At 32.0% G+C, this 11,457-nt stretch overlaps 1 pseudogene; it reads right to left on the reverse strand.

Moving 5' to 3' along the window:
* Positions 1-6,701: 6,701 nt before the first annotated feature.
* LOC118604867 lies at positions 6,702-6,820 on the reverse strand (annotated as a pseudogene).
* Between the last annotated feature and the right edge of the window lie 4,637 nt (positions 6,821-11,457).

The following is an 11,457-nucleotide window of genomic DNA, read 5'->3' on the forward strand; positions in this document are numbered from 1 at the left end:
AGACATTTCTTAAATATATAATTTGCAAATATTTTCTCCCAGTTTTGTTTTTTGCTTTCTTGGTAGTGTCCTTTAAAGCATAACATTTTTTTATTTTTTTATTCCTTTTTATTTTTTAATTATGTAATGTTTAAGTTATTTTCTTAGTGGTACCCTAAAGATTACAATTACTATCTTAATTTACGATAATGTAATTTGGATGAATACCAACTTAATTTCAATACTGTACAAAATCTTTGCTTCTATAAAACTCTGTTTCTCTCTTTTATGCTATTTTCACAAATTACATCTTTACACATTGTGTGCTCAACAACTTTCATAATTATAGATTTATAAAGTTGTCTATTAAGTCTGATTCAAGAAAAACGAAAGGAATTAAAATAAAAAAATACATTATACTTTTTAGCATATATTTACCTTTTACACCTTTCCTGCTGCTCTTTATTTTTTCATGTGCTTTACAGTTACTGCCTAGTGTCCTTTCATTTCAGCTTGAAGAACTTCATTTAATGTTTCTTAGGGTCAGGGCTGCTAGCAATAAAATTTCTCCATTTTTTTTTTATCTATGAATGTCTTCATTTCTCTTTCATTTTCTAAGGATTATTTTGCAAGATATAGGATCTCTGGTTGACAGTTTCTTTTTACTTTCAGACCTTTGAATATGTCATCCCACTGTCTTCTGGCATCCATGATTTCTGATGAGAAATCTGCTGCGAATTTTATTCAGTATGTCATGTGTGATGAGTCTTTTTCTCTTGCTGCTTTCAATTTTCAAAATATTTTCTTATTATCAGTGTGATTTCCTCTTTGAATTATATGATATTTAGAAATATATTGCTGAAATATTTTGCTTTCTAATTATTTTGAGATGTTATTGTTATTTCTTGTTTTTTTTTTCTACTTTGATATCACTTGGTATAGAGAACATACTATGTATGGCTTCAATACTATAAAATTTGTTGAGAATTATTTTATAGTCTAATACATGGTCGATTTTTGTTGATGATCCATATCCAATTAAATATATATTTTGCAGTTATATTGTGCATTGTTCTATATGTTTCCATTATGTCAAGCATATTATGTGGCCTATCTTCTAGCTCTACTAATTATTTCCTAATTATTGTATCAGTTATTGAGAGTTATCCACTAAAATCTTCCTCATTTCTCTGTTTTTCTTTATATGTTTTAAGGCTATATTATTAAGTATATATGAATTTAGACTCTCATTTTGTTTTAAATTGATTTAAATGATTAAATGTTTTTCTTTATCTCTAGTCATATTTCTTTCTTTAAGATCTACTTCATTTGGTATTAGCATAGCTATATAAAATTTACTGTTTGTATGGTCTATTTTTTCATCTTCTTACTTTAAACTCTATGCCTCACTATACTTTAAGTATGTATCTTATGAGCAACACATAGTCATTATTTTTATACAGCTATGCCCTCTTTGTATTTAATTTGAACATTTTCTATTTGTCTTTAATGTAATCATTGATATATGTATTTGAGTTTATATTTATCACTTTACTATTTTTCTCTTAGCTCCACCATATTTTAGTCCCTTATTTATCTTTTTTGCTTTAAAAAAAAGAATTATGTACTTTTATTTCATTAATTTCAGTGATTCTTTTATAAATTACAAGGCCTATCCATGACTTCTTGAAGGAGACTGTGTTTTCCCTTTAACTGTATTCTATACAAGGTAAGAATTTAACAAATTTACTTTCTTTTACCTATCTTTCAATTTTTCTGTTTTTTTTTTTCTGGTCTTTTAATTCAATGTGCATTTTAAATGCCGAGATATTATTTTTATTATTGTCTTCTATAATCATTATTAATTTCAATGTACTGCATATTGTTGCTACTCTGTCCTTACATATAATAAGCTGCCCATATGGAGTCATTTTCCACTGTCTAAAACATTCCTATTAAGCTTCCTTTGACTTCAGGTATGCTGTCAATGAGTTCTCTCAGTTTTATTTTTCTGAATGTTTTTACTTTGGCTTCATTTTTTTACTTTCACTAGGTATAGTATTTGGGTTGGCCCTTTATTCTCAGTTCTTCAAAGATGGCTTTTTGTGTTTATGGGTTGAACTGTGCACTCAAAAAAGATATATTGAAGACCTAACTATCAGTTCCTCAGAAGGAGAAATCATTTTGGAAATAGGGTCATAGTAGAACTAATCAAGTTAAAATAAGGTAATTAAGGTGAGCCCAAATGTTCTATGATTGGGTTCTTATAAAAAGTCTAAATTTGAACTTAAAGACAGATACACACAGAGATAAGATGTGAAGAGACACAAGGAAAATACTATATAAAGATATAAAATTGGAGTGATACATCTATAATCCCCAGAATGCCAAAGATCACCAGCAAGCCATCAGAAGCTGGGAAAAAATTAAGGAAGGATTCATCTATAAGCTTCAGAGGGAACATGGACCCTTGAACCCCTTTATTTTCAATTTCTAACTTCCAAAACTAAGACAATAAATTTCTGTTTCTTTAGGTAAGCCAGTTTGTGTTACTTTGTTACTGTAGCCCGAGCGAACTACTACAACTGTCTTCTGACTTCTCTCATTTCTATTGAAAAGTCTTAGTAGTCTGAAGGCGTTGGATCATTTTTCTCTGTTTATTTTAAGAATTTCTTTTTGATTTTGTTTTTTAACAATTTGACTGCAATGTACCTATTTGTGATTCTCTTTGTATATATCTTCTTTAAGATCGATGTTTCTTTGACCCGTGACTTGATGTACTTCATAGGTTTAGAAACATTCTTTGAAATATCTTTTCTAATAATACTTTTCCACATTTCTCATTTCTATATGGAATTCAAAATATACATTGTCTTAGTTTTATTCACTGGCTTCCATGTGTCTCATGTCATTTTCTGTTTTTTTAATTTTTTTTTCTTAATGCAGGAAACTAGATATTTCCTCTTGTTTTATCTTCCAAGTCACTAATCCTCTCTCTTTGTCCTGTTAAACCCGTAATAGCAGTGTTAGGTAATGGTATCTTTTTTAAATTCTGGAATTTCTATTTGATTCTTCGTTATATATCTCAATTCTCTTGTGATATTTGCCTTATTTCAAAAAAAATTTCATTGAATTTATTAATCATAGGTATTCGAAAGTCTAGTTTGGATGATTGAAATATCTGTATCATCTATGGATCTGTTTTATTGTGTGAATTTTCTCATGGCTTTCTGTCATTGGGTTTCATCTTCTAGCAAACTTGATAATTTTAGAATTCTGCCAGACATATATGAAAAGTTATAGGTGCTCTGGTTGAAGTTATATTCCTCCAGAGGGAAGTTAATCACCTTCTAGCAGCAAATAGATGTGAAAAAAACATTTTAATACAATCAAGCATTAAGATTATTCAAGGCTACGTTTTAGGTTTGTGATGTTCTGCTATTTCTAATTTTGCCTTATTCATGCAGGGTAGCCTTCCAGAGGTCTGAACAGAAAGCCTGAAGTTTTTACCATGCTCTCTCCTTTATGAAGAAACTTTAATTCCAAGTTTTGTCTCTTCAGAATTATGAGTCAAGTAAAATCTTGAATTTGCTATTTAGCCTCATCTGCTGCTTTTTGATGAATTTCTTGATCTTTTTTCCCTAGGTATAGGAAGGTTAGGAACTGGCAAATTTTTTGAGAGAAAATTGAGTAGAATACATAGGGCTAATTCCTCTCTGGTTCTCCTTTCTCTAAGAACTTTAGTTTTTTAATATAAGTAAGGTGCCTGTTTTTATCTTTCTGTGCTAGTGAGTCTTCAATGAGCACAAGGCTTTCTATTTATACTCTAGACCTCTCTACACAAATTTACAAATAAAAAAGTGGAAAATATTTTGTTGAGTATAGGACTCAATTCAATGATTTTTCCTTTTTTTCTGAGATCTTAGCATATGAATCCGTTGGCTTTAGTCAATCTCTTCTGTCTTCAAATAGTTATCTCATTAAATACATATTACTTTATCCCATTTTTATCTGCTGTTCTCTAGAAGTTTTTTTCCTTCTCCTTTATACCCAGAAATTCCTTTTAAAAATTCTTTGTACTTTATCTTTTATTTTCTCTTCTCTGTATTTTTCCATGATTGTTCCTTGTTCTTCATTCTGTGTGTGTGTGTATATATATATGTATACACACACACACACACATATATACACACTATATATATACATATATATGTATATATGTATATATAAAAATATATATGTATATACGTATATGTATATACATATATACATATGCGTATATGTTTATGTATATATGTGTATATATATATAAAATCATGGAGATAAGCACAGGATTGGTACTAATGATATAAATATATATATACACACACATGTATAAAAAATGATAGCCATAAATGTTGAATAAATTTTTTAAAAAACCATTCTTCCCACTCTACAATTATTTATTCTTTTCCACATGCTCTCTGACCTCAAACAACACTATTTAGATTGATCTAGATATAAGATCCAGTGTTTCCACTAGTTTTAAACTTTATATCATGATCCTTTATTTCACTTTTTTCTTTAGATTTTATATTAATCACTAGAAACATTTCCTTTCAAATATGTCCAACAATTTTGCTCTCTCTCCATCAATGGTTTACCATACAGTTCTAGTTTTTACCACTTGTCCTTGAGTAATTATTAGTAGGACTCTTTAACCCTCACAGTTATTCCATTTTGAACTAATATTATATTGCTATCCATTAGTCATACACATTTAGCAAGATCTCAATCTTAGCTGAAATAAAATATACAAATTCTCTACTGAGCTGAAGAATAATTTATCCAACTGCCTACCTGACATCTGCTCTAGAAAGTCTAATAACCATCTCATAATTAATATTCCCAAAACAGAACTTTTGTTTTCTCCACCTTATCTCCTTAGACTAGTACCCTTCCTGAATTCTCAAGTACTATAAATGATTCTAGAATCCACCTAATCACTAGAGAAATAAATATGGGAGTCATCTTTAGTTTCTCCCTTTCCTAATAACTTAAGAAATACATATTGATTCCTTTCACTTCTCCCCATTTCCACTGTCACCCCTGCACCCCAAAATGCCATAATATAATTCCTGGATTACAGTAAGAGCTTCTTAACATCACTCTGTCCATTCTCTATGGTTTCAACATTAACATTTTTAAAATGTAAAGATTGTGAATGAGAGCTGAGAATAGCGGACAGAGCTTGAGGATGATAAATAAATAAAAAAGCAATCCAGGAACAATATTTTTTCATGAAAAAGGACCTGACCATTAGTGGTCTGTAATAAGTACTCTTATAGTCTTATGGTATTACTGCCCTACTTAAGGACTAAAGCTTCAATAACTTCTCATTGCTCCCAGCATAAAAACACTCACCATTGGACTATAGAGCCCTGCTTCGTGTGCTTATTATCCCAAACCATTGTCCTCTTCACCCAGCCACACTGGTCTTCTTTCACTTCTAGTTATTTACATGATTAGTCCTTCTCTATAATTCTTACTCCTTATCTCTTCCATTTCATCTTTCAAGTGTTAGTTCAATGACCATCAGTTCAATAACCTCCGCTGTATCTGTGTTAAGTAACCTTTGTCTTAAGTGACCAACTATTGTCTGTCATACCATACAGCTCATGGATTTTGCAACATATATAACAATGCAAAATTACATATTTTTTTATTATGGCTTATTTGTCTATTGTTTATTTTTGCCACTGTAATAAAGTTTTAGGAAACATCAATCTTATTTAATTCTGTAGTCCTTAGAATAATACCCAGCTTCCTGAATAATCATTGAATAAATATATTTTTCAAAGGATTCTAAAGTTTCCTCCAAAGCTCCAAAAAGTTCTAATTAAGCTATTATTTTGCTGAAATAAAATCTAATCTCTCAAGTATTAGCATTTGTAATAAAAATGATTTATTCCTCAGCTTTATGTTTTGATTTCATTTATCGTATAGCCAATTATATTTTATTGCAAGTCTAAAGCGGTTTTGTTACATTCTAGATCAAAAAGGCTTTATGAGCCTTCCAGGGAGCCTAAACTGTATTTATTACATTATTTCTATATGAAAATGTAGTCTGCGATCCAAGGAACAAAAAATTTACTTTCCCACAAACCTTGAATTCAAAAGTCATTTTTACATTGACGACAATCTATATTGAGTTCTGAGATTAAATTTTGGGGTCAGAAACCAAGTTAGATTAAGAACATGCTATGATCCATGCAGCAACCACATTTTTCAGAAGCAGGTAAGATGTAAATGGAAAATAGGTAAAAAGAATCATTTATATAGAACAAGAAAAGTATATAGTATATAACTTCACCTTCACATTAGGTACGTTCTGCTCTTGACATTGGATTTGCGTGCATACTCCAAGTGTTTGGACAATCAGAAAGATAGCTTTTGAATAAATCTCTTCAATACAGACTATATATGAACACCATCAAACAGGAAGATACTTATAGGTACATGTTTGCCATTTGTTTAACAAAAATTTAGGTTTCAGTCTTCCTCAGTTTTTTAAAATTTCATGTGAGAGAAGACACAGAGAAGCTATTTTCTAATACACAAATGATGTTAGTTTCATATTCATATATTTCTTTGATATTTCTTTAACTAGTTTGTGAGATTAATAGTGGACTATATTCTCTATTTAGCCCAAATATTTTTGAAAGGAATCCCTTCCCCCTGATCTCTTACGGCACCTGGTTTTCCTAGGTGGTCTCCCATTCAAGTACTAAGCAGGCCTGACCCTGCTTAGCTTTTGAGGTCAGACGAGATCAGGCATGTTCAGGATGGCATGGCTGTAGAATAACTCAAATATTTTTGCTTTCTTAAGTAATTGTATTTTATTTAAATAAGAGATCGTTGTTGTTGTTTTAAGTTAACAGGAATTTAAGATGTTTTTCTAGCCAGGAACTAAAATTAATTTATTCAAATGCAGATAACATCTGAATTTCTCTATTAATGTTCACAAAGTAAAAGTGTTATTCCAATTAATAAATAGATATTTAAATTTAGAGATTCTGAGGAAAGGATTAAAAATATCTCCATATCCATATATCAGCAGAACTCTATACTTGTTATTCTTAAATTAATTTTATTTCTCCTAAAGTTCAACAAAACAACATGATCTTTAAAAATACTGGAGAAGAAAAAAAATGAGTTAAAACTGCATTATAATAAATGATATTGCAAATAAAGATTGTGTATGTGTATGTTCTTTACATTATTGAAATACATTTTTCTTCTGTAAGCCTAACATTAGGCATAAAACTTCCCATAACAGGCTGCATTGGTCAATAAGTTCCTGGAAGAGGGTGTTTTATATTTCAGAAGTACCATTAAATGTGACGTTGCTATGGTAATTGCACGCACGCGCGCGCTCTCTCTCTCTCTCTCTCTCTCTCTTTCTCTCTCTCTCTCTCAAAGAGAATAGCTTAGTAAGTAGTTTTATAAACCCACCAACCCATAACTTTCTGGTTCCTCAAGGTAGCTTTAACATAAGCACCTTCTTTTAAATCCCTGGGTTGTTAACCTCAGATAATTTCTAAACAAGAGCTCAACATAGTTATAAAATCATGAAAATAATACAAAATTTCAACTATGAAAAGAACAAAAGCAAACTTCTACTTAAGGCCATGTCTATAAAACTCAAACTGAATAAGACCCCAGTATTTGATCATCTGATTTCACCAGAACTTACTTACACGTGGTACAGTGCAAAGAAATCATTCTAGAAAGGCGAGAGCCACAAAGAATGTTGAGTTAAAATATGTCCTGGGCAATAATAGGCTTACATATATTAGTTTAAACACAAATTCTCCTGGGATTTAAGTCTTCTTATTTTCCTTTCTGACTCAAATAAACACCTCATAAAACATCTATGCTTTAGTGTAGAAATATTGCATGAGGGCAAATAATATCTATTATAACTCCCTCTTCAACCCTTCTGTGTCCCAGACAATAATTCTTTTTGGTTATTTTGCTAGTTATTTGTATTTAAACTGTTAGTAAATCTCTTTAAAACTAAAATTGAATACACAAGAATTGCAAGTGTTCTGTGAAAAAATAGGGCCCTCACAACTTGTTCTACTTATAGAAGAGAGTATTGTGATGTAATGAAAAGATCATTCCAATAATATTAATCTGCTGTCAACAAACATTCTCCTCCTACTGAGTAACATTATAAATTTCCAAAAGATTGGATGGGTAAGGACAATTAAAGATAATTGTCTGTAAGTTTATGCTGGGTGTTGACCTTTCTTAATATCAAAGAAACACAAAGTTGAGAATTTAGAATTTACCTTCTCCAACTTCCCATGCAATTAGAGATTCTCATTACAATATTATCTAAAGTTAATCTGAAAACATGTTCCTATCTAATCTTTCAGTGCTGGTAAATTTCGATGCAACTCAAAGTTGACAATTGCTTTCTCAGCTTTGCTAGTATCTTTTTACAAGGTGAATAACTTAGTTTATATTTAGGCAATGAATAAATACCATACCAAAGTGGGTAATTATGGCAGTTTACTCTTTGCAGGGTCTTCCTCAGTCTGACTCAGAGAAAGCCCAGAGGAAATAAAGGAATTGGAACACAGAATTATGTATAAGAATAAAATGTATGTACCGTATCTTTGGAAAAAGCACATTCCATTGAACCAAGAGAATGAACTCCAGGTGAGAGATATTGGAAGACACTTTTCCTTCTGTCTCTGTTGTTTCTACTGTGTTGCTGAGTATGGAAAGAATTCAAGGCTCTAATAACTCTTTATCTGGTTATTTTTCAGTGTTGTGTTTGTAGTGAGCAACTTTGAAGAATGATACAATCTTTTCTAAGACAAAGAGCAGGCTTGCTTACTGCTTCTATTAAACAGCAGGTTCCCAATCTCAGTGTTCTTTGGTCATAAGGCAAAGCTATTGCAGGTGTAGCATTAATCTGGGCTCTCCGCATCACCCCTGTGGGACATGAGGGCATAGGGGAAAAGAATGCAATCGTGCTGGTGCTTATGTTGTTTGCTTTGCTGTGAATAATAAAAATTTGGGTGTCTCATGTCTTTTGGCAGCATCCATAAAGCAGCAGCAGGCTTATTTATTAGCTTATAGATAGGGTAAATTTCCAGACCAGATTCCAGGAATTCATTAATTCACTCTGCATCCTTTTGAGAGTGGCTTTAACAGAACACCAAAATTATAACCTGATTCTTGCCAGAATGGAGGGCTATAATTTAATTATTCTATATCTGAAGCCATTAACTTGGTAGATGATCTAAAAACAAATACAACTTTTTTAAGGCACATAAAAAAGGAGGAAAGGATATGCACTAGTTTTTAACAAGATGAGGATGCCTTTTTCTCCCCTGAGGCAGGAAACTTTTAGACTAACATTATTCTGCCACAGTATTTGGAATAGCATTGTGGACTTTTGACCGCCTATGTGTTTATATGATATAAAATAATTATAATCCATCATAATCAGAATCTTAGCTTGGTTTACGGACTTTGTTAACTTCCAGTAGAAGTGACATTTAGGTCCTTACTACCTTTTGTAAGCAATTCAGTTTTCACATGATATGTCAACTACGTCCATCCAAAGATATCTGTTTGGTCAAAAGTATTTTATTTATTTATTTTTTATTTTTAGGTGAGGCAAACCTTGATTGACTTCACAGATTGCAAGGACCTTGTCAGTTTACAATCCTTATTTTTTTTGCTTTTTACACCTATAGCACTTGGTCTTCCTAGGTGGTCTCCCATCCACGTACTAACCAGGCCTTCCCCTGCTTAGCTTCCAAGATCAGGTTGGATAGGGCTTGTTCAGGGTAGCATGGCCAGCCATAGACAGAAGTATTTGCATTCAATTGACAACAGGTATTTGCATTCAATTATACTCTTGATCAGGGGAGACAATCTGGAATATCCTGATGTTCCACAGCTATCAAATCTGTACATGGGAGAAAGAATACCTATGAAGATAATCCGAAGAATGTGCAGACCATCTGTTTATCTAAAATATTATTTCTCAACTTTTAATGTTTTTAATTGTCCTTTTACGGAGCCTTTTTAGGCATCTTCTCTTATTGTCTTTCTGACACCAGGGAAACTGGAATACCAGGGGCCACAACCATTGCAATATTGAAGTTTTTTGTTTGTTTGTTTGTTCGTTTTTGCCTTCCAAGAACCAATCATTAACCCACTGTAGATGGTACCGCCTATGTTGAGAACTCATGCTCTAAATTCTCTAAAATCTATCCCTGGACTCAGCTGTGTACTCTGTGTACTTCACTGTCTAAACTTGGTTATGTCATTTCTCAATAGTCTTTCTTTTACCACTTTGTACTTTGGAGTGATGCTTACATTTAGTAATGCTCCAAAAAATAGAACGATGAAACTACTGTAAGGCTAGTAATAAATTGGTCATTAGAAGCTGCACAGCACAATGATTACACATTGTACCTGACCACCTGAGGTTAGATCTTGACATTACCATTTACTAGCTCTATGACCTTGGGCATGTTGGTTAGCAACTCAGTTTGGCCAAGTGTCAAATGAAGAATTAGGATAAAATGCATGTTAAGCACTTGACCTAGATTAAAATGTTCAGCAATATTAACTTTTATATATGTATAATTATGCAGGGTCCTCTCCATTAAGACTCTAAATAGAATGTTCTCACTGGCCATACTATCAAGAATAGTTCTGTAATTGTCTTTATCCTAGGAATAGATCTTGAAAATAGTGATCGATCAGATTTTCTTCTTTTCATCATCTGGTAAAAAGTTTAAAGTTCAACATTTGTTCTGCCCATACCAAGTACATAGTAATTTATAGAATATATTTTACTTCTGGTACTAAATAATGCCCATACTCCTATTTTCCTCTCTGATTTAGCATGGCTATAAGGGTTTTACAGACCTGGGTTGCAGTCCTACATCCATTACTCATTAGCCAGCTAACTTCAGGTGAGTTATTCTGCTTTCTTAACATTCCTTGCCCTCATTTACAAAATGAGGTCAATATTGGTACATAACTAATAGGATTGTTTTGAGGAAAGTACAGAGTGCCTAATAAGTAATAAGAATTCGATAAGTGTTAGTTTTATCATATATGTTACCTTGTCATATTTTTTATAGCTATATAAATCACTGTACATCTTTTTATTTTCAAGAAAAGAGATAAATAAATTAAAATATACCTAGAACATTGCTGCTATGGAGAATGTTTGCATCCCCTCCAAAATTCATATGCCAAATCCTAATGCCCAATGGTATTAGAAGGTGAGGCCATTAGGAGGTGCTAAAATTATAAGGCTGGAGCCCTCATGAATTATAAGAGACCTCACAGAACTCCCTAGCACCTTTCACTATGTGAGCATGCAACAAGAACCCAGAACTCTCACCTAACTGTGATGGCTCTCTGATCTTGGAATTCCATCCTCTAGAACTGTAA

Source organism: Rousettus aegyptiacus, unplaced genomic scaffold (assembly GCF_014176215.1).
Source record: "Rousettus aegyptiacus isolate mRouAeg1 unplaced genomic scaffold, mRouAeg1.p scaffold_m13_p_1, whole genome shotgun sequence".
In the NCBI taxonomy this organism is placed as follows: Eukaryota; Metazoa; Chordata; class Mammalia; order Chiroptera; family Pteropodidae; genus Rousettus; species Rousettus aegyptiacus.